Source organism: Hakea prostrata, chromosome 8 (genome assembly GCF_041222555.1).
Source record: "Hakea prostrata isolate BN-2017 chromosome 8, UWA_Hpros_2, whole genome shotgun sequence".
NCBI classification, from domain to species: Eukaryota; Viridiplantae; Streptophyta; class Magnoliopsida; order Proteales; family Proteaceae; genus Hakea; species Hakea prostrata.
The window spans coordinates 30,970,543-30,995,405 of record NC_142607.1 but is presented as its reverse complement, the minus strand read 5'-3'; the positions used below and the strand labels follow the sequence as shown (position 1 = coordinate 30,995,405).

General features: G+C 37.7%; 1 protein-coding gene across 2 annotated transcripts in view; it reads right to left on the bottom strand.

Moving 5' to 3' along the window:
• LOC149007544 (putative manganese-transporting ATPase PDR2) overlaps positions 1-24,863 on the bottom strand; it is a 57,552-nt gene that overhangs the window by 26,899 nt on the left and 5,790 nt on the right. For both annotated transcript variants that reach the window (XM_089167434.1, XM_089167432.1), the window contains exon 3: positions 14,479-14,546. The gene's annotated coding sequence lies outside the window, so the exon portion shown is untranslated. The remainder of the gene's footprint in view (positions 1-14,478; positions 14,547-24,863) is intronic.

The following is a 24,863-nucleotide window of genomic DNA, read 5'->3' as shown; positions in this document are numbered from 1 at the left end:
ATGACAACTATTGATGCTTCCTCTACTCCCCATACAAACTCCTACCTTGCTACTTCAGGTAAAACTTTTACAAGCTTTCAAGCTTCTTCAGTTTCTACTCCTTGGATCATTGATACAGGAGCCACAGATAATATGACAGGTTTATCCTCTTCTTTCTTACAATATTCTCCAACTTCTGGAAAGGATAAAATTCGAATCGCTGATGGCTCATATTCTTCTATTGCTGGAAAAGGAACCATTCAGCATTCTCCATCACTTTCTTTGTCTAAAGTTTTACATGTTCCCTCTTTCTCTAGTAACTTGCTCTCTATCAGTAGTCTTACACATGACTTGAATTGTAAAGTGACTTTTTTCCCATCTTACTATGTCTTCCAGGATCTGGTCATGGGGAAGGAGATTGGACGTGGTAAACTAGACAATGGACTTTATTTGCTTGAGCCGATTGGAGAATCTGCGTCTGCTTTGACTACATCTTCTAACTGGTCCATTCAGTAACATCAGACCTTCATCAGTGGCACCGTAGGCTAGGTCACCCCCCTCTAGGAACTCCTAAGAAAATATTTCCTAACTTGGTTTCTTTTTATAATGAGGATAATTTTTTTTGCGAAGCCTGCATTTTTGCAAAGCAGACTCGTTCTACTTATTTACCTTCTCTTCATAATAGAAGACCTATTCCTTTTATGCTAATTCATACTGATGTGTGGGGTCCCTGCCGACGTGTATCTATTACTGGCTATAGGTACTTTGTTACTTTTATTGATTGTCACTCTCGTTCTACATGGATTTATCTTTTAAAACAAAAAAATGAGGTTTTCCGATGTTTTCATGATTTTCATAATATGATTAAAACTCAGTTCAATGCCACTGTGAAGATCCTTCGCAGTGACAATGGCACCGAGTATATTGATGGTGAATTTCAAAGATATCTCTCTGACTCTGGCATAATACATCAGACCAGTTGCGTTGATACGGCTGCCCAAAATGGGGTGGCCGAAAGGAAGAATCGGCATCTCTTAGAGATAGCCCGTTCCATTATGATTGCTATGAATGTACCTGACCAGTACTAGAGTGATGCTATACTCACTACTTCTCACCTTCTGAATAGGATGCCCAGTAGGATACTTGGTTTTAAATGTCCTAATGAGATTCTTCAGGGAGCCTCTTCTTTTGTTGTTCCCCGAAAGGTTTTTGGATGCATGTGTTATGCCAGAAATCACACCCACCAGAGTAAGCTGGCTCCCCACGGCCTACGTTGCATATTTTTGGGGTATTCTGCTACTCAGAAAGGGTACAAATGTTATCATCCTCCCTCCAGGAAAACCATTGTATCCATGGATGTAATTTTTCATGAGTTTTGCCCTTACTATACACCTCTCCAGGGGGAGAGTCCTAGAGGAGAGGTGTTCTTTCCGACTCTAGATCTTCCTATCATAAACCAACACAACTTAAGAGTCCCAGAAGAGTTTCCTGACCAAGGGGAGACTTCGGCCAGTATAACTGAGGACTCTAATCCACCCCCTTCGTTTTCTGAACCATGTGAAGAACCTAGCCAGGGGGAGACCACTCCTGTGAGACACACTGTTGGGGTCTTCCAAAACCAGATTGACCAGAATAAGGAGGTGCAAATTTTTCAGAGGAAGAAATACAACCGGCTAAAGCAGGTGGAGAAAGGTGATACGTTACCACTTCAGTCTCCTGCTCCAGGATCAGATTCTATTGAGGTATCTTCTTCCAATCTTCCTATTGCTGTTAGAAAAGGGGTCAGATCTTATACTCAACATCCCATAGCTAAATATGTTTCTTATAACTCTTTGTTTGACTCCTACCGTGCTTTTATATCCTCTCTGTCATCTGTATCTGTTCCTAAAAGTTGGCAGGAAGCCTATGCTGATAAGAAATGGAAGGAAGCTATGATAGAGGAAATGCAGGCAATGAAGAAAAATGACACTTGGGAGCTGATTACACTTCCTCCAGGAAAAAAACTAATGGGCTGCAAATGGGTATTTGTGGTTAAACAAAATATGGATGGATCAGTCAACAAGTTGCAAGCTAGACTAGTTGCAAAGGGGTTTACCCAGACCTATGGGATTGATTATCAGGAGACCTTTGCCCCTGTTGCGAAACTAAACATCGTCGAGTTCTCGTTGTCTGTAGCAGTGAACAAACACTGGAACTTGCACCAACTAGACGTAAAGAATGCCTTCTTATATGGGGAGTTAGCAGAAGAGGTCTATATAGAAATCCCACATGGTTTTTTCGATAACAATACTGTAGGGAAAGTCTGTCAGTTGAAGAGGTCAATATATGGGTTAAAACAGTCTCCTAGATGCTGGTTTGGACACCTTCTGAAGGCAATGACTTCTATTGGGTACAAGCAAAGCAATGCTGATCATACACTATTTGTCAAGAAGTCAAGTACTAACATCACACTTCTCATTGTTTATGTAGACAATATTGTCATCACAGGGAATGATGGTGAAGAAATTCAAAAGTTGAAAGACTTTCTTAGCAGTGAATTTAAAATTAAAGATCTAAGGAAGTTACAGTATTTCTTAGGGATTGAGGTGGCTCGATCAAATAAAGGTATATTCCTATCCCAAAGAAAGTATGTCCTAGATCTATTATCAGAAGTGGGAATGTTGAGGTGTAAAGCAGTTGATACCCCTATTGAAGCTGGAGCTAAACTTAAAGAAAAAGAGGGAGAACCAGTGGACAAAGGAAGATACCAAAGGCTGGTAGGAAAGCTTATTTACTTGTCCCACACCAGGCCAGACATCGCTTATGTTGTAGGGATAATGAGCCAATTCATGCATGATCCATATTTAGCTCATATGAAGGCTGTTATCAGAATACTACAGTATTTAAAGGGAACTCCTGGAAAAGGAATACTTTTATCACCCACCGATAATCTAAAAGTAGAGGCATACACTGATGCAGACTGGGCTGGATCTCCAGACAGGAAGTCAATTTCAGGTTACTATACCTTTGTTGGAGGTAATCTAGTTACTTGGAGAAGTAAGAAACAGAATGTGGTAGCTTTATCTAGTACTGAAGCTGAATATAGAGCTATGGTTCGTGTAGTTTGTGAGCTACTATGGTTGAAAGGCTTGCTGCAAGATATTGGAGTCCAAGTTCCAAACCCTATGATGTTATATTGTGACAACAAGTCTGCTATTAGTATTGCTAATAATCCAGTGCAACATGATCGAACTAAGCACATTGAAATTGACAGGTTTTTTGTCAAAGGAAAGTTGAAACAAGGGCTTATCTGCATGCCTTTTGTAAGATCTGGAGACCAAGTAGCAGATGTTTCACTAAGGGTTTGAAAGAAAGAGATTTCCTTCCTATTGTAGGCAAGTTGGGCATGACTAATATCTATGCCTCAACTTGAGGGGGAGTGTTGGATTCTATTAGGAGTCTAATAAGAGTTTGTATAGGAGTTAAATTAGAGTTTGCATTCATGTAAAATTCTATTCCTTGTAATAGTCTACTTTCCACTTAATTATAAATAGAGGGCTTGAGATCATGGATCAATAAGCCATTCACCACAATCGTTTCTTTCAACAGATTCCTTATTAGAGTACAAACCTAGTAAAACAGGGGGAGATGGATTTTTATCCCAAAATAAATTCCAGAACCTTAGGAGAATATTACGCAGAGAAGTAATAAGCCAAAAGGAAAGCATGGAGCCAAAGAATGTATTTGCTGATTTATGAAGCAGAAAAATAAAGCTTCCAGAACAGGTTCAGAATCCACATCAAAGTAACAAACCATAACCGTCCTATTTTAGCCACAAAGATGATTTGTTTCGGCTTACGTATAGGCAGCTGCAGTTGAAAGAACAAAAGAAATGTTCTTAGGAAATGAAAATGTAGGTTTGGAAAAACAAGTGAAATAAGACTCTTTTGGGTATTAATTTTTTGTGGCCTGAGGCATTGAACAAAATTCAGTTGAAACTTGCAAATTTTCGGTCTCGCATTTTGGGAACCTCGAAACGAAACTTTAGGGGACCGGAAAAAAATCCCAAGTTTCAATCGAAAACTACTGAAATTTTCACATTGGGTTGAAATTAGGTCGAAACATGAACCGAACCGAACCAGTTGGACCAGCCGACTGGAATTACCGAAATTTTGACATTGGGTCAAAATCAGGTCAAAACATGAACCGAAGCAGCTGAACCAGCCGTTCACTTTTATAAAGTTCCTTCTATCTCTCAAGACTCTGCATTTTGCAAAGTTTCGAGAGCGATACCAAGCTTAAACTAGGTGCAAACAGGGTGTTTCGATCGAATTTCCCCCCCATTTTTCGACCTTCTTTGCATGTTTTTGGATCATTTCAAGCACTTTCAAGCACTCTTTTGTTGATTTCTGCCCTACTTGGTGAATTATTTCAGTGTTTCCAAGATTTGTTGCAAGGTAACCTAAGTTTCCCTAATTTTTTCATATTTTTCTTTCTTTCATGGTCAATTTTTTTTTTTTTTTTCTGATTTAAAGAAGAATAAAAAAACATAAAAATTAACATTTTTTTCCTTTGTTTGATGCTCAAACAATGTTGGTTGAGTTGAATTTATTATGTGTTGTCTCTAATAGGTAGATTTACAAATGTAAGTAATTTGCAGTGTTCGACTATTTTTCTTTATTTTTCTGATTTTAAAAAATACCTTAAAATTTACATTTTTTTTATTTGTTTCATGCTGAATTAATCTGATTTGAAGTGTTCGACTATTTTTTTTATTTTTCTGATTTTAAATTATACCTAAAAACTTTATATTTTTTTCATTTGTTTCATGTTGAATTACTCTGATTTTTGAAGAGTTAAGACTATTTTTTTTATGTTTCTGATTTTTAAAAAAATACCTAAAAAATTACATTTTTTTTATTTGTTTCATGCTCAATCGTTGTTGGATTCAATTGAAATTATTATGTGCTGTCTTTATCTGGTAGATTTACATATGTGATTGACTGCATCTGTTTTTTAAATTGCTCTACTATGTTTTCTGATTTTTCTTGTATTTAATAATTATGAAAATTTTTATTTAATTATAAAATTTTATTTTTAATTAGGAAAAAAATTCCAAATGTTTATGAATACCTTAGTTTTCTTTATGCTAAAATTAAAGTGTTGGGTTTGTGTTTTAACAATAATTATTATGTATGTTTGTATCAGGTCAGAAACACTATGTCAGCCATAGCTTGGAAGCATGGTACGCCTCTAACGGATGACAGGAAAAAATCAATGTAAATATTGTTTGAAAAAGATTGGATCAAGTGGGCCACTCGACTGAAGATCCATCTAGCAGGAGGGGACCACAATGCAGTTGGATGCCGCCAATGTCCCTTATGAAGTTAAAGTGGCAATGGCAAATTATATGGGACAAGGGCAAGAGAAGAGGGCAGAGAAGAAGGCAAAGAGGGATGAGTTCCACACATGCTTAGCGGAGGTGGGAGAGCAGGATGTGGATCCAGATGATGCATCATCCCCAAAGCCAGAGATGGAGAGAGTACTCAAGATGAGTAAGGAGTCTTATAGACTCTACAAGATCGGGAGGACATAAAGGGCTATGGGTGTAGGGTCATCTGGAGATCCGGATATTAAGAGGGCAAGGGGAGGTAGCTCTAGTATGCGGAGCTAGATTGTCAGAGACTCAGCTTCCTTACCATGGGTCCCATGGCCTTAACCTAGTGCCACATCTGCTGCACCTAGGTCCAATGCCACATCTGTTGCTTCTAGACCCATTACCATAGATCCCAATGTGCAAATACTACGCATTGATCCTGACTTGTGTGGGAGGCAACAAAAAAAACAAAAGAAACTAAAGCATATGTGGGGTAATGTGAAGCAGAAGGTGGGGATGGCCTTTTCTAAGTGGGCATTGTATCACACTGTTCCTACAAATGTTGCACAAGGGCCTTATTATAAGGTGATAGTGGATGCAATCAGTGGTGCTGGACATGGGGTGGTTGGGCCAACCCCATCTGAGACATATAATGTATATCTCCCACGGCATAAGGAAGACTTGAAGAGCTCCATTGATGGTCTTAAGCCGATGGGGAAGCACTATACAATGACAATTAAGTGCATGGTTGGACTAGTCCCACTAGACATTCTATCAGCAATTTTACACCGAATTGTGATGGGAGGACGGTGTTTCTCAAGTCTGTTGATGCATCCGGTTACAAAAAGGATGCAAAATACATTTATGGGTTGCTAAAGAGTGTGGTGAAAGAGGTTGGAGTCAAGCACATGGTGCAAATTGTGACTGATAATGGCTCCAACTTCAAGAAGGTTGGGATGAAGTTGATGGAGAATCCTAGCTATAGGCTCTTCTGGACTCCTTGTGCGGCACATTGTATTGATTTGATGCTAAAAGATATTAGGCAAATCAAATTTGTGAAGGTGTTCAGTGGGCTCGACACGTGATCACATTCATATATAACCATGGATATACATTAGATATGTTGAGGCGGATATGTGATGGTTACTTGGTGAGGCCTAAGGTCACAAGATTTGCTACAAATCGGATTGCCGTGAAGAGATTAGCGAAGAAGAAAAACAACTACATGCGATGTAAACATTGCAAAAGTGGTTCGATTGGCCCTAGTTAAAGTCACCGGCAGAGAGAGCAGCATAGGCCACCATATCTAGTGATAACTTCTAGGCAAATCTAAAAGTTGTTGTGAAGCTTCTAGACTCTGTGGTGACAGTCTTAAAGTTGGTAGATCAATAGAGGAAACCAACTTTTCCATATATATGGGTTGTAGTGAAGATGATAAAGGAGATCGTTGGGAAGGTATATCCTAAGGGCAACTAAAAATTCCTTGATATCATCCACAAGAGGTGGCAAAAGCAATTGCAACATCCATTCCATTTGGCTGGTGAGTTGAAAGTCATTAAATTTTCCAAGTTATTACTTAATAGTTAATACTTATTATGTTGTTGTGCAGCTTCTTACCTCTCATTTGTTGGTTTGTCTGATAGACTATTATTTGAATCCCATGTACCCCTATAAAGAACTTGGGATGAGGACAAACTTGATCCAGGCAGTAGCAAGTAGTGGAAAGGTTGGAACGGGATCTGGTGAAACAAGCATTAATTAATAACAAGGTAAGATTGTGACTTGTGAGATGAGTAGTAGTCTAGTACTTAAGATAACAACTTGTTTTTTATACTAACATAGAAATTATTTATCGTAGTTAAAGGCTTTTAGAGATGTTGGTAGCTTCGGTCGCTCAATGGATATTTAGGCTCGGGAGAACACCACTCCTGGTCATAGTTGTCAAAGCGTCCGCCTAGGCGCTTAAGCCGCCTAATTTTTTACCGCTTAATTGACAGACCGACTTTTTTGCTGCCTTGTGTGCCTTATTGCCGTCTAGATGCTAAAGCAGCCGCTTTTTTTACATTTTGTAATTTGTACATATTATTTTTTCTTACTTTTTTTTAATCATAATTTATTCTACAAAGATGGATATAAATTTATATAGGTGAGTTATTTCGGAATCAAGGCCCAAGTCGCAAATGAACTCTGAGGCCCAAAGTGTCTGTCAACAACATAATGTGAAAAATGATCCATACTTAATATCGATAATCAATTAATCATTAAATAAACAATGACTTGGAGATCAGAATAATGAGATCTATTAATTTATCATGTCGGCACTGTTTGGTAAAAAAAAGGAAAAAATGGATATATCAGTTCTGATTCCAATTTGAATATTATTCATGTATATTTAAGAAAAAAGTCATGCTAAAAATAATTTGTAAAAAAATTTCACTAAATGATATATGAATAATATTGTTGAATGATTGTTTAGCTTATTATAAAAAGTATTTGTATTAAAAAGTAGTTTAAAAGTAATTGTATTAAAAATTTTGACCCAACTGCTTTAGTCGTTTTATTGCCGCCTAAGCGCCGCTTTGTCACCTAATCGCCTAGACGAAGCCCCAATCACTTTGACAACTATGCTCCTAGTTAGTCACTTAGTCTAAGTCTTAGATACTCAATTATAGTTTTTTATACAAGTAATTTTTAGCCTTATTAATTGGTTGGTTTTGTCTCTTGTAGCTAAGTGGTGGCTAAAATACGGGTTAGACTCGAAGTACCTTATTCATATTGTAATTAAAGTGCTCTCCCCAACATCTTTTGCCACCATCTACAAGCATAACTGGAGCACACTCAATTTGATACATTCTAAGAGGTGGAATTGATTAGGGGTGAAGCTGCTAAAGGATCTCGTATATGTTTGCTATAATATGAGGTTGAGAGAGGAGCACATTAAGGTAGGTCAGGATAGAGGTAATGGGGACAAGATTGAGTTGGCTAACATCTTTGCCATTGATGATGAGAAGGACGGCCCCTTAATTGAGTGGGTCAAAGAGCCACTATTGGATGAGGCGGGAGGTCAACCTAGCAGTTAAATTGCAGGAGAAATGAGAGCTAATGTGGATGAGTTATTGGCCATAAATAGGAGATTGCACAACAAGCCTAACCGTCCCTTTGTACAACACCCTGGAGCATCCAATGTCAATGAGAATAATATTGTGTGGTCAGATGATGATGATGATGTTACTCAGCCACCCGCTACTCAAGCACAGATGATGGATGGATGATGGACCTAGTGATCAAGACTCAACTGATCTTAGGGAGAGACCACCACCACCAAAGCCAGCAGATAGGGAGGGCCATTGAGGTTCACGAGGGAGACTCAGTTCAGCCACGCTACCCAAGATGCTGATCACGGCAGACCAGCATCTCGAGGTCGTACTTCCACCTGCAGCCGAAAAGGGAAAGGGAAGCAGCATAGACATGGGCATGAGGATGACACCTCACTGTATGGGTCTTACCATCCCACGGATGTGAGTAGCTTCGCAGGCTCCATAGGATCTATGAGTCCAGATGAGTCGAGCAAAATGCATGTACCAATGTGTTCATTATACTTCAATTAACTTAAATGCAGAGTCTCACCCCCAAAAATACTCCCTAAAACCTATCAAAACTTGAGTTTCCCTCAAATTTTTTTATATGGCCTGAGGTGCAAGAACCGAAACAGCCTCTTTGCAAAAATTACTGAGGTAAGGCTAAATAGGGAAGTTGCCCCCTACACACCCCAACTTTTCTTGTGCAGAAGCCTTCGGTGTCGTGTTCACCCTTTTTTAATATCTATTTTGAAACTTAAAATATAATAGAAAAATCTCCAAAAACCATAATAAACTTTTGGTCTGTCATCGATTCTACAAAAATTCATTATGGTTATTTTTGCACCAATTTAATGAGCATATGCTCATATGTCACAAAACAAAGGGTAAAGATGTCATTAACTTATATAGTTAGATAAGGGCTTTTGACTGAGATGACTATGGTTTGAGATCTCGGCAAGATCTCGTTTTCCTAAGAAGGTGAGACCAGATTCTTGCAAGATCTTAGAGTTCCCACAACTCGCTCAAGATTTCACCAAATCTTGCTATATCCCGCCAAATCTCTTGCCTAATCTCATTATCTCTTGCCAAAACCCTCAATTTCTTGCAGCTTTCAACCAAATTTTCACTTGCAACTACTCTTAGCACATCTACAACACCAAAGGAATACCAACCAAGCCCATTTTAAGTAAATCTTCAACCAAAGAGGACAATGATATTGTTTGGCAACATGGAGTCCACAATAAATCGACAGGGCCAAAGAATCACATGCAACTACTGCGGCAAAGCCCTCAATGGAGGCAAACACCGGTTCAAGCGAGACTTGTCTGGCGGCTACTATGATACACCCATGTGCGTTTCTTCCCTAATCTTGTAAGGGGATATATAGTAAACCACCTCATGTAGTTGGAGGGCCGACGTGTAGTTGCCGACATACAACGTGGTCATGGTGCTGTTGGAGCTGGTGTTGGTGAAGCTGATGCTGGAGTTGGTGGTGGAGCTAGGGCTTGATTGTATTTTAATCTCATTTTGTGCTTGTCTCATTAACTTATGAGTTCTAACCATACCATAGTTGTCAAAGTGCCAAGGCGACCAAAGCGATTGGGGCCCCGCCTAGGCAATAAGGCGGCAAAGCGGCGACTAGGCGGCAATAAGGCGACCAAAGTGGTTGGGTCAAAATAATTCAATATAACTACTTTTAAACTACTTTCTATAATAAGCTAAACAAATATTCAATAGTCACATTCATCCAAAAAAAAAAAACATTCAAGAATCATATTTATGAAAAATAGTTCAAAAAAAGAACACAAACATAAATTCATCTCATCAAACCATGGTTGTCAAAGCATTTGCCTAGGCATTTACTGATTCATTGATTCTTGATGTTGAGTATGGCTTATGCTTCACATTCAGACGCCAGCAGAGGTGTGGAGGCAGCGCCCCAGGAGCAAAAAATAGGTTCTATGTCACTATGGGCCTTGTAGTTCCTTTGCAGATTGGTCATCAATTAAGCGGTTAAAAAACCGCTTTGCCGCCGCCTAGGCGGACGCTTTGACAACTATGGTTCTAACTTATATAGAACTTCAAATGGTTGCATAATTTTATTATTCTATTCGTGAGAGTCAGATTGTGATACTCATATGGATGGAATTTTAATGATATTAAAGTTACTTGATGTAGTTGATACACTTGCTTTCTATTTGTATGTCTTAAAGGTTCTAAACTTCATGTTGTATAACCTTGGGTTGACTTCGAACTCATACTTAAGGTTGTTTTCTCACAAATCTAAGGCCACTAGTATGTTCAGAAGGCTTAAATTAGGCTAACTACCAAGTTTGAGCAAAACTTGGACCTTAAAACCCCTTAAGATGGGCCCTTGAGTTAGCCGATCAAAATTCCTATATTTCAACCAAGATCTTGCCATCCCAGTCAACATCTCGATTTTCTAGCCTACCGAGATTGGCGGTGAGAGTGAGTTCCCCAACCATGAGATGATTGCCATTGTTGTTCTTAGCCAAAAGATGTCATTTTTGACTAGGAAGATGAAGCAAGGTCTCACCAGAATCCTACATTACTCATTGAAGTGTTGATTGGATCTAGTTAGATATTTTCACCGCAAGGAGTGGTATAAGCGAATTTGGCATCGAAGTATCCCCATTAGAAACAACTTCATTAATCCAATTCTTTAGATATTGATTCTTACGGTTCAAGAACTCGCTCTCACCAGGGATCTCGCCCCTTCAAAACCAAGATTCGACTGAGTTGGTGAGATCTCAGTCGAGATATGGTCTTTTTTCTGGGCCAACATACTGGTGGCCCTGGATTTGTGAGAAAACAAGCCTAAGTATGAGTTCAAAGTCGACCCTAAATGTGAAGCCGAAATACTTCAGGATTGGGGAATGCAAGGTTATACAGCACGTAACATAGAACCTTTAAGGCATATAAATGAAAAGCAAGTATATCAAGTACATCAAATAACTTAAATGTCATAAAAAATCCATCTATATGAGTATCACAATTTTGACTCTCGAGAATAGAATAATAAAATTATACAACCATTATAAGTCTTACATAAGTCATAAGTCACAACTCATAAGTTCATAAGACAACCACAGAATGATTGATCTTCTTTTGGTGTTGTAGACATAATAAGAGTAGTCACAAGTGAAATTCCAATTGAAATCCGCAAAAAAATCCGGCGAAAATTGAGAGGTCTGGCAAGATATGGCAAGAGCTTGAGCAAGTTGTGGGAATCTCGCCTTTCATCTCGTCTCAGCATTTGAAAAAAGTGAGATATCTCAAGAGATCTCGGCAATCTCAAACCACATGGTGATTCTCTTTGTCATTCTTTGTTAGTCCGTGGATTGATTTGCAATTGGCTTTTGTTGGAATTTGATAAATTTTAATGCGGAACAGCACAATTCATTCAGGTTAGGCCATCTGTATGTGATTTACATTAGATTTTTATAATTACGAGAGAAAAACATTTACCCTCCCTTAACAATCGTAGTACACAGCCCGAGAACTGGTGGCCAATTTTCCAGTTTGGCAGTCATATAAACTTGAGGATGAGAGGCACGCATAACTAGAACAAGTTAGCTATCTTTCAAGTACGACTATACCTTAGCATTGCATTCACCTTTTCTGCTTTTAGTTTCTCACATTTCCGACATTTGGATGAATTCATCGGTTCTGAAACAGAAAGATCAGGGGATGGTTTCTGATCTATATTAAGAGAGATTCAATGGTAGGAACTCTCCCTATGAAACCTTCAAACTTCAAAGGGGTTTCTTTTACAGTCTGTTGACTGAGCTATGGGAGCTTCAATACAACAAAAGCAAAATTGTTAGCTTCTTCTTTCAATCTGTTTTAGCACGAATTGAAGAGAAATCCTCTCAGAGAGTTTGGGAAGAACACAAGCAATTATGTAGCATAAGATCCAATACCACTCCCCTAATCGAGGAGTTCCACAGGGCCTAGCGTTGTCTCCCCAAACCGTAGAACCCCCTTCTCGAACCAGGGTTATTTTAGTAATTTTACCAATCTTGTGGTCTCCTAGGTTTGGGGCCTATTGAGTCCAGTTTGCCGTCTGGACCCTAGATCTATTTTTGTTTTCTCATTTGGATTTGTATTTCATGAGTCACTGCAGAGTCCTTGTCTCAAGGTGGATCCTACTTGTGTTGGAATCCCCTAGTTTGAGTCTACTTTTTATTGGGATCCACATCAACTCTTAGAATCCTAACTGGATCTCTCTAAAGTAAGTTATGAAAGAGTCCTTGCTTATCTGAGAGGTTGTCAGTCAAGTCAGAATCCAAATCAGAATTAGAAAGTCAGTTTGAAGTCAATGAGGTTCCCCAAATTGAGTCTTACTTTGGTTCCTATTTTAAGGCTATAAATAAAGCCTCCATTCTCTGTAATTAACAAGTTGAATTGAATAAAGTTTCTGAGTTCGGAGGAATCAAAGTTGTGGCTTCCTTGGGAGGGCCATGGCATATTTTAGAGTTTTTCTTCTTCAATTCCAGAAGCAATTCAACAATCTTCCTTCCTTCACCAAGTAAGTAAACATCACCCCAGCCCCTTCCTAACCTTCCCCCCTCACTCCTGATTCACTTGCAAGCTTTCCATTCCCTCCCTCATCCCTGTGGCAGCAGCAAACTCCAGTCCTTAGAACTCCAAGATCCCCACTCTAATCCCCCTCCCCTTCTATTAGCTATAGGATCGCACAATTTTCCTCCCCTTATCCCTACTTTTAATTCCATCAAATAGCCCATCATCCATTGGGTTCTAGAAATTCCACAATTCATCTTCAACCTCTAGAAACCCTAAACCCTAGTTTCATTATAACTCTTATATCTTTCCAACAGAACTCCAATCACCTCACTCTTTTAGGATTAACTTCCGCAACCCATCACCCACACTCCCAACCCCAACCCCAACCCATTCCAAGAATCATAACCACTGTGGGACTCTTCAAACCTAATCTAAACCAACTAGGATTGACCTAAACATATTAGAACTAACCTGAAATTATAAATCTCCAAACAACAGCCCTCTCCCAAGCCCATTCAAACCCTAGATCCTCAATTTTAAACCGATAACCTTACTTTCCAGTTCTGGAATTACAGTTCAGCAGCAAACAAACCCTAATCCCTTTTATCCTCAACCCGAAAATATCCCATAAACTCAAAACCAAACCCATTCCCAGATCTGAAACTGCAATTAAAACATAGACCCAGACCCTAAAACCCAATTCCCTTTGGTCCTAAGCCTTGCCCAATCCTTCTAGTGTATTAACTTATCACTTTAAACTCTAGTTACCCCCAAGAAATTTCTTATCATATAAACAGCCTTAAAAGACTGCTAGTTCCCTGAGAGAGGATCCTAGAGTGAGCCTAAATCTAGGGCAACATCCCTACAAGCTAAACTCTAGAATTTGGTTCACATCACCAAACCAGGGAATTAGAACAAAATTATAAATAACTGGGGAAACCACTTGTTAAAACCACCCATACACCCTGAATGAATCCTAGTTTATGGCCTGGATAAAGACCCTTCGAGCTACAGCTCTATTCAAGAAAGGCTACATCAAAAGTTCATCATCTTGGCTTCACTTCATCTTTGTTTCATACCATCTTGGTTCACTCCAAGAATAACATAGCTTGCTTTTATTCCTTCCTCCCTTGCTTGTCTTCCATCTCCAGATGCAATATTTTTAAACCAAAATGCTCAAAGGAATAAATCTCTAACAAAAAGTTTTCCCACAATAACAACTCCCTACAACCCCAGAAACAAACAACCACCTCAGAAGTTAAACCATTAGTACATTACAATTCAGGCCCCAAAGAAAAATAAACCAAAACAATAAGAAGAGCCAACACAGGGTTGATTTCCACTAAAATAACCCATTTTTTCTGATTTACCTGGAAAAGCATTCTATAAGTAACTCTTATGAAATGCAAAATGACATCTATGTATTGTAATTGTAGTCTGTAAGACTAAATGCAATTTCCACAGGCATTAACATCAAACATACTGTAGGATGTTCTCAAAGCTGGTATTACTTACCTTACCACCAAATCAAGTCAACCAAGTTGAATCCTCCCATTCTTCTTTAGCTTCAATTAATTCTGTGTCTGCATTGAGAAGTGGGAAAGGGTATTTAATAGGTGAGTCACATATTAATGAAAAGAGCGAGATTAGTGACTATTTTGATGAGGAGAATGTTCAAGTATCTCCTAATAAAAGTTTGTCTGAGGAACCCATAGAAGTTGAGGATGAGCCAGTTGCTTTAGCAGTACCTATGTTTGGTAAACTACTATCAGAAACTATGAGAAAAGAGCAAATTTCAAATGAAAGTCCTTATGTTTCTAAGGCTCCTTATCCTAGTCGTCTAGTTAATAAGAAGAAGACTGCAACTATGGAGAAAATTTTTTATGTCTTCAAAAAGATAGAAGTAAATATCCCTCTTTTGGATGCCATATCCCAGATCCCCGCCTATGCAAAAGTGTTGAAAGATTTATGCACTCATAAAATAATCACTAGCATTCCCAAAAAGGCGTTCTTGGCAGGTAACATTAGTTTCATAATTACTCAACCTGTAGCAGCCAAGTATAAGGATCCAGGGAGCCCCACCATAGCTTGTGTCATAGGCAATACACACATTGAACATGCTTTACTTGATCTTGGTGCAAGTGTGAATCTTTTGCCTTACCATGTTTATAAGCAACTAGGATTGGGAGAATTGAAAGCAACTAGAACTACTCTTCAGTTGGCAGATAGGTCAGTTAAGATTCCTAAAGGGATGGTTGAAGATGTTTTACTGAAAGTGGGAGAATTTATTTTTCCAGTTGATTTCATTGTGCTAGATACTAAACCTTTTTCAATCAAGGATGAAATCCCAATAATTTTAGGAAGACCATTTTTGGCTACTAGTAATGCATTAATCAATTGTCAAAATGGCCTTTTACGGTTGTCTTTTGGAAATCGAACTATAGAGTTTAATATGTTCAGGATAGGGAAACAACCACAAATAGAAGAAGAGATCAATATGCTTAAGGAATCTTTTGATTTTCCTAATGATGTGATTACCAATTTTGAGATTGATTTTGATTCTGAATTTCAAGAATGTATGGATATGTTGGATGATGATAGTGAAACTTTCTTTTCTGAAGTCTTAAATTTTCACACACCTTTGGAGCCTATTAAACCCCTATCCATCTCCATCTCTATTCCTAAGCCCTCAATAATTTAACCCCCCCAAGCTAGAATTGAAAGAGTTGCCTTCTAATTTAAAGTATGCTTTCTTGGGACAAGATAATCATCTTCCTGTCATTGTTGTCTCTGATTTAACTTTTGACAAAGCAGAAGAGTTAATCACACTGTTGAATGATAATAAAGAAACATTGGGTTGGTTTGTCACTCATATCAAAGGTCTAAGCTCTTCTATTGAACAACATCATATTCATTTTATGAAAGATGCAAAACTTTCTAGAGAACCTCAACGTATGATGAGAGTTTTCTTTAATATTGTGAATGTTTTTCTTGAGATCTTTAGAGATGATTTTTCGATTCACGGTTTTTCTTATTTGGAGTGCCTTCCCCATCATACATTGATATTGAAGATAAGACTAAAGCTTCCCATGATAAGCATATCTTGACTGAAAGGTATACCCCTCATTTGTCTTCCTTGTTTAGCATACATGCATTGAGGACATTACATTACTTAAGTGTGGGGGGGTATAGCTTCGTTGTAGATTTTAACTTTGACTTTGGTTAGTATACATATTCTTTCAATTGCTATGATGTGTGAAATGAGAGTGATTTTGGTACCCATTGTGAACACATAAAAACCCTGTTGAGAGGAAGGTAACTTGTATATATATTCAGATAGGACTTTCCTTAGAAAAATAAAAGACCCTTAACTTAAGGCGTTGGACCATCTATGAGTTTTGTGGGTCCTTGTTTCTTTGGCTAAAAGTTGAGATCAATTTTGTGTATGGCATGACAAAAGAAAAGAAAAGAAGAAGAAGAAAAAAAAAGAGTAGAAAGTAAAAGTTGAATTCCTTGGAACTAGACAGGGCACTCCGACTCAGGAATCGAGGTGACTTGATCGAAACTCTTAGGAATGAGATTATTGAAAAGAACTCTCGCATCACTGTTTATGTGGACATATGCAAAGCAAAGCTACAAAGTAACTTGGGTTTCTGGTGTTTGCTCCACCATGTCATTCAAGCCAACCATAGTGGAGTAATGTAGAGTTCACTACTCAAAAGAAAAAAGAGAAATAAATACAAGTGTCATCAATGCCTTGGTAAAATTGTTTGGTCAAAAATACTTCAAAACCTTAGTCCTTGGTCCCCTTACTTTATGAGTGGTTTTGCTTAAAGGAGAGGTGTACTTGAAAGATATAAGGTGAGTCTTTGATTGAGATACATGCTAAATCTCAAGAATCAACATGGGGTAATAAAGTTCAAGTGTGGGGGATCTTAAATCAATGGTGAGAAAAATTGTCATAGCTATTGATCCTGTATGAGTACTTACCAATTGTTAGAGTTGGAATTTGCAATGTTTTATTTTGAGCTGAATTGGAATTTTGGATGTATATTCACTACAAACATCCACGAGACAAAACTCGTCCTCTAGGGGTAACCTAGTGGTTTAAAGGCTTGTTGCACATGCTAAGTGTAACCGTGATTCCTACGAAAGTGAGTTAGGATTTATTTTGTTACACTAGTTTCTTACTTGCATTTGTATTTTTCTTTAATTTTTGCTTAAGGACAAGCTTAGTCTAAGTGTGGGGGAAGCTGATGAGCACATTTATATGTGAAATCTTAGGGCATAAAGCATGCATTTTATACACTTAGAGTGGAGTTACCATGGGTTTTATGTTGTTTTTGCAGATTTTAGGACTTTTCAAGATTTAAGCAAATATTTGGAGTTTTGGGCTTAAATCATGCTATTTTACACGTCAAGAAGTCCATTCAAATTCTCAAATGTGAAAATGGGCCTGATCTGGAGCATGATGGGCTAGAGATGTGTGATTATGGGCCAACTCCGAAATATTGAAGAGATAAAGAAGGCAAATTTGATCTACGGCTGAGATTTTAAATCAAATCTACAGAGATATTATTGAGAGAGTCCAAATGGAAAAAAGTCCTTGCATACCTCAATATCTTATTTCCTATCTTGGATTTAATTAAAGAAAGAAAAAGAGGAAAAAGAATTATATTCAGAAAGAAAAGGAGGAAAAATCCCGTTTTTGAATGCTTCTGTCCAGTTTCGATCAAACCCTTCATCGAACGGTCATCCGATGTCCGATCGTGCTGATTTTTGGAGGAGAGCTTCACGACTACTTAAACCTCAAATCCAACGGTGGAATTATGCACCTGATCTCTCTAAGTCGGTGTGATTAGTACGTCAAAACCCTAATTGGCTGAGTCAAATAGAAACCATGAGTTTTATTCAAATTCAGCCGTGCTTCATATCTCATGTAAACTCTATAAAAGGAGAGCATACTCCATCAAAGGAGGTGTTCTAGAGCTTGGTAGAAGCATTCTTTCTTTTCTCTTCAGTCTATTTAGGCTTTCTTTAGTTTTCTTTGCTTGCATTGTGAGATTTTAATTTCTAGATTGAATGTTTAGGTTTTTTTTTTTATATTTTATTTATTATTTTTTTTTTTTTTATGTAATGCAATTCAAGTTCAAGTTCAAGTTCAAGTTTTTAGATTCGTTTTTCTCTGGGTCTAGCAATTTCAGATTTAGATCATTCTAGATCTAGATCTAGATCTGGTTGTTAGGGTTGGTTGAGATTCGAATCGTTTGTTCAATTCGCAAGTAAGTAACCTTCTTTATTAATCTTCTCTCCTCCCTCCATTCCCGCTTCTATCTACCCCTCCATATTCTTAATTTAGGATTTACTTTCAGCATTTATTTATTGTTCTCCCATCCCCTAGATCCTTGATCAGAGATGCCTACAGTCGTGCCTCTCTTTGGTTAAGGCTTCCTTTTTACTTTCTGCAATTTACTTTATGTTATTTACTTTCTGTTATTTTCTTTCTACACTGTTTTCTTTTTTAATATCCATTCCCCTGATCAGTGGACTGTAAGCTACGGCAAAGGGTCCACAGTCAAAGTAATTATTATTATACTCCCCTTCCCTCGATCCAGAGCTGACACTCGGATCACTTCCCTTTTCCTTTTATTTTTATTGTTCGCATTTTTTTTTCTGTCTTTTATTTATGCATTCATTGTGTTTAATTTATTTTTCGTTTCAATTCGATTGCATTAGACGTATAGATTAGGATCGTTTAGTTTAGTTAATTAGTTAACAAAAATTGAATCATTATACTCTCACATTACTACTAAGAAGTTCAATTATAAGTGGCATATCTCCTTGAGATCGACCCGTTAGCTACACGATACCGTGCGCTTGCGAGTTACTTTTAAATTTCACAACCACCAACTGTGGTAGAATGACTTAAATTGATCAATGTGATCTCAATCCCTCTATTTATAATAAAGTGGAAAGAACACTATTACATAAATACCCTTACTTGGGTAACAAGAAACAGAAATCTACTTGAACAAAAACTCTAATAGAGTTGAACTCCTAGTAGAACTCAACCAACGCTCCCCCTCAAGTTGAGGCATAGATATTAGTCATGCCCAAATTGCTTACAATAAGAAGGAAATCTCCTTTGAAAATCAAACCCTTAGTGAAAACATCTGCCACTTGGTCTCCAAACCTTATAAAAGGCATGCAAATAAACCATTGTTCCAGCTTTCCTTTAGCAAAAAACCTGTGAATTTCAATGTGCTTAATTCGATCATGTGGATTATTAGCAATACTAATAGTAGCCTTCTTGTCACAATATAACACCATAGGGTTTGGAACTTAGACTCCAATATCTTGTAGCAAGCCTTTCAACCATAGTAGCTCACAAACTCCAAGAACCATAGCTCTATATTTAGCTTTGGTACTAGATAAAGCTACCAAATTTTGTTTCTTACTTCTCCAAGTAACTAGATTACCTCCAAAAAATGTACAATAACCTGAAATTGACTTCCTGTCTAGAGATCCAACCCAATCTACAATAGTATATGTTTCTACTCTTAAATTATCAGTGGGTGACAAAAGTATTCCTTTTCTAGGAGTTCCCTTCAAATACTGTAATATTCTAAATTTCTAATAACAACCTTCATATGAGCCAAATATGGATCATGCATGAATTGGCTCACTATCCATGGCATAAGCGATGTCCGGCCTAGTGTGGGACAAGTAAATAAGCTTCCCTACCAGCCTTTGGTATCTTCCTTTGTCCACTAATTCTCCCTCTTTTTCTTTAAGTTTAGCTTTAGCTTTAACAAGGGTATCAACTGTTTTACACCCCCAACATTCTCACTTCTGATAATAAATCTAGGACATACTTTCTTTGGGATAGAAATATACCCTTCTTTAATTAAGCCACCTATTTACCCAAAAAAATCGAGCGACCTCAGTCCTTAAGAAGTACTGTAACTTCCCTAGATCTTTAATCTCAAACTCTCTGCAAATAAAGCCCTTCAACCTTTGAAATTCTTCACCATCATTCCCTGTGATGACAATATCGTCCACATAAACAATGAGAAGTGTGATGTTAGTACTTGACTTCTTAACAAATAGGTTATGATCAGCATTGCTATGCTTGTACCCAATAGAAGTCATTGCCTTCAGGAGGCGTCCAAACCAGCATCTAGGAGATTGTTTTAACCCATCAATTGACCTCTTCAACCGACAAACTTTACTTGTAGCATTGTCATCGGAGAAACCATGTGGGACAGTAGTACCATCGGTAGTTGCCGCGTTAAAAAAATTGTCTACAATTCTTCAGTTTTCACCCTTTCAAAATAACTGAAACGTCGCAGAATGCAATAGCCAAACCACCTAAACAAATCTAGGGAATGATAGGATTCAAAATGTGCATATAAGGAACACCATGTTTTTTTTTTTTTTAGTATGGGAAATTACAAATAAACCCTTAAAAATCTGAATTTGCAAATAAGTCCTTGAAACTATGCAAGTTTAGACATAAGTCCTTGAAACGATGCAGATTTACAAAAAATCCCTAAAAGTTGTAAATTTACAAATAAGTCCCTGAAAATATGCAAATTTGCAATTAGATCCCTAAAAATGCAAATTTACCAACAAAACCCCTGAAACATCAGAATTTTTTCTTTATGTTTTTGGACTAATAGAACCGCAAGTAAGAAGGAAAAAACCTAAATATGGTTTGATTAAAGTTGGGCTGTTAATTCAAGGGTCGAATAGATTTTAAGGAGCTTTCATTTCAGACGAAGAGAGAAAAAAATAGAGGAAGGCGGTGGTTCAAAATAACTTTCCTTGGTTCAAAAATAACTCACTGTTTTAAGAGTTGAGAAGACGATCAATGGCGGTAACAAGATACTACAATTAGGTTGCTGCGATAGAGAAAGAGCAACGGTGGTGTTGCGAAAGCAGGATGCAACGGCGGTGGTGGTTCTTCTTCTCTTCTTCTTTCTCTCTTTTTTCCTTCTATTCTTGTTCTTCCCTAATCACAACGGTGGTTGCAGGAGCAGGAAGCAACGGCAATATTCTGCGATAGCGCAGCAGCGGTGGTGGTTCTTCTTCTCTTCTTCTTTCTCTCTTTTTTCCTTCTGTTCTTGTTCTTCCCTAATTGTCTCCATGGTAGAAGATCTCGCTCTCGAGAGAGATCTCGCCACCTTAAAAAAGAGAGATCTCGACCATCTCGGTGAGATCTCGGTCGAGATATACAATTTTTTTGCGTCAACTCGGTGGCCCATCTCGGTGGGTTTTAGGGTCCCAATTGGGTTAAAACTTGGTATTTAGCTTATTTAAGGCCTTTTGAACACGTTGGTGGCCTTGGATTTGTCAGAAACAACCCTATGTATGATTTCTAAGTCTACCCATTGTGTGAAACCGAAATGTAGTAGGATTAGGGAATGCAATGTTATACAACATGTAATATAGAACCTTTAAAGCATATAAATGAAAAGCAAGTATATCAAATGCATCAACTAACTTAAATGTTATCAAAATTCCATCCATATAAGTATCACAATCTCAATTTTCAAGAATAAAATAATTATACAACCATTAGAAGTTCTATATAAGTCATTAAATCATAAATTCATAAGACAAGTAGAGAATGATTGATCTTCCTTGTTGTAGATGTGGTAAGAGTAGTTGCAAGTGAAAATTCAGCCAAAATCCACAAAAAAAGGCAAAAATTAAGAGTTCCAACGAGATCCAAGGCGAGATATGGCGAGATATGGCGAGATATGGCGAGATCTCAAGCGAGATATCCCAACTCGCAGATCTCGACCTCCATCTCGTCTCGCCAATGTGAAAAAGCGAGATCTCCCACCATGATTGTCTTGAGGCTCCAATGCCATGTTATGAAAGTCGATTGTGGTAGAATGGTTTAAATTGATCAATGTGATCTCAAGTCCTCTATTTATAATAAAGTGGAAAGAACACTATTATGTAAATGCCCTTACTTGGGTAGCAAGAAATAGAAATTTACACGAACAAAAACTCTAATAGAGTTGAACTCCTAGTAGAACTCAATCAACACAAACCCCTTGGTTCCATTATAAACCTGAATAATAAAGCCCTAGGGCATAAAACCAAATCCAGAAAAATGCAATTCATTATTAAAACGTAAATACTAATTAGTATTTTACTAGGGAAAACTAATCACCGATCATCTTAAAAACACTAGTGCAAATTTTAAAATTTAATTTTGCACTTAGATTCTAATACCAAAATCTCTTACACGAGTAGTGGATACTATGTCAAGTGGCACTTCTACTCACAATATTTTTATTTATTCCCATAAAATGGACCTAGGTTTATTTGAACCTTTGGTCATTCATACACCAAAGGATAAGTATCTATGTTGAAGTGATAAGCACAGTTGTCATAGCGTCTAAGCAACAAGGCATCTGAGGAGGCAAAGAAAACCAAGGCGGCACCAAACAAGGTGCCGACACCCGGACACCTCCAACCAGCAGTATGCCTAGATGCCCAGGCGCACAATGCCTCAACAACTATGGTGACAAGTGTCCCGTCAAGTATAGGGTCAAGGTGAGGCGTGTCCATTCCCTTCTTATTATAGGCAATAATACTTGAGGCCCCCAGGGAATTGACAACACAAGATTCTTCATCAACACACAGAAGTACTACTCACATTCATATCTCACTATGACTAGGTGTTACTTAATACAATGACCATATGACAAGTGTTGCAACCCAAACGATGGGAAGGGTACCAATTTAAGTATAAATTAAAGATACTTTGATTAAAACAATTCAAAAATGTATGTAAATTAATAAAACATGAGAATCAAATGTTTAATTACATAAAAGTAGGACCAAACCGAGCCCGAAAGGATTAGATGGACACAAAAATCCAATAATCCGTTGCACATCAAATTCAATCTCCCATGTATTTTAATCCCATGCTTACCAAATATCCCTCAAAAACACCAGGTGGCAAATACTTTGTCATGGCATCTGATACACTCACAAGAGTGCTAAACTTCGAGATAATCACATTGACATTCTATAAAAGTTTTCTAAAAGATGATACTTCCATTGCACATCCCTGATCCTCTAATGAGCTCTTAGATCTTTGGTGTATGCAATTGCCCCCAGTTGTCGCATAACAGGGAACAAGGCAATTCACAATCTAAGGTACAATCTCTAGGTCAGATAAAAACTTCCTCATCGAGATGCCTTCTTTAGCTAGTTTACATGCTACAGGTACTCAACTTTGGTAGTGGAGTAGGACTTAGATTCCTGTTTTGCACTCTACAAATAATGGCTCCTAAATTAATTAAACAAACCATGCAGTCCAAGTTTGCATCCTAGGTTTGACAGCTGTCAACTCAAAAACCAATTGCATAGCATATATCTAACCTTATACACAACATAGCGTACAATAGACTTCCAACAGCCACAATATGTGGAATCTTCTTCATCTCCTCAATTTTTTTTCGACTCTAAGAACATTAGAATTTGGAAGTGTGTAGTTAAAGTCTTAAAGGAACACTGCCTCTCTTGGAATTTTCCATTTGAAAGCACGCTAAAATCTTATCAATGCTAAAATGTTAACAATGTAGTTAGTTTGTGAAAAGCACGCTAAAATCTTATCAATGCTAAAATCAATGTAGTTAGTTTGTGAAAGCTCTAACATCATTTTCTAGCAATTTCAAATGAGTTTGATCCCTATTATGTAGTATTCTCCACCCAAATTTGTAGACAAAAAAGTAGTGGGCATCCACTGCTTAATCAATGAAAGAAACCCTACATCATTTCCTATTGAAGGTCATCCTCCATTCAGTCTCCCTCTTTCAAACCTGCGAAGCTATATAGGTATGAAAATATATGCGATCCTCTTTCATCCTGTCCTCACTTCAGTCTCCCTTTGTTTCATGTTTTGTTCGTGCTGATTTGTATCAGAGGAAGCTCTGGCACCAACTCACTCTCAAGATTGTGCAGTTCATTGCCCTAACTGTTTTTCGGGTAAGTTTAATTTAGTGTTCCACTGTTGGAATCTGCCTCGTCCATATTATTGTTCATAATTAATCATTTATGGCTAACTCTTCAATTAAGAGTGCAAACTCCTCCATCCCTTTCCCCTCTATGCTTTGATTCTTCATCCCTTGACTTATTCCATTGGTTATTTGCTTCAATGTTGATGACTTACTTCTCTTCTTATCGAAATTTTGTTACAACAATGTTTTCGAAATAACTTATCAGATTCAGTAACTTGGGCTCTTGTGCTTTCAGTTGGCTAATCATAATCTAAACCCTAGTCTAGTTATTGGTCAAAGTTTTTTAGTTCGAAAATCTTGGTCACATTATCTTCCATTGGCTTATTATCAAAGAGTGTGTTGTTGTTGTCTGTTGGGTTCTACAAAACATGCAGCTGTTAAAATTGTGACACAGAGTTTGAGATTGTACCTGTGGAGTTCTGTAAATGCATAATAATTGTTCGATGAAATGCTCATTGTAGATTTAATCCTGGTCTCCAGTAACTCAATTTGTATAATTATTTGATCAAAATATGTATGGAAAAATAATTTTCAGTAATCCAAATATTTCAAGTTCTAGCTTTGATCCCCTGTTTTGGATTCTCTCCCCTCTCCCCCCTTAACATGTTGCTTATGTTGCACCTATGCTTCCATATCTGCTGATGTAGATCATCTATTTGATTAGGTAACTGTATAAATTGTATAGGATTAGATGTTTGTGGCTCAGGGATTTTATGTTGTCTCTTCTGCTTCCTCCAGTTTTGCGTGCATGCCAGTTCTATTTAGCGATCCAAGACTTGATAACTCTCCTATATTTTCAGCGAACCATCTAAATTATGGTTTTGTCCTTCATTTTTGGTCATGATATAATAGTGT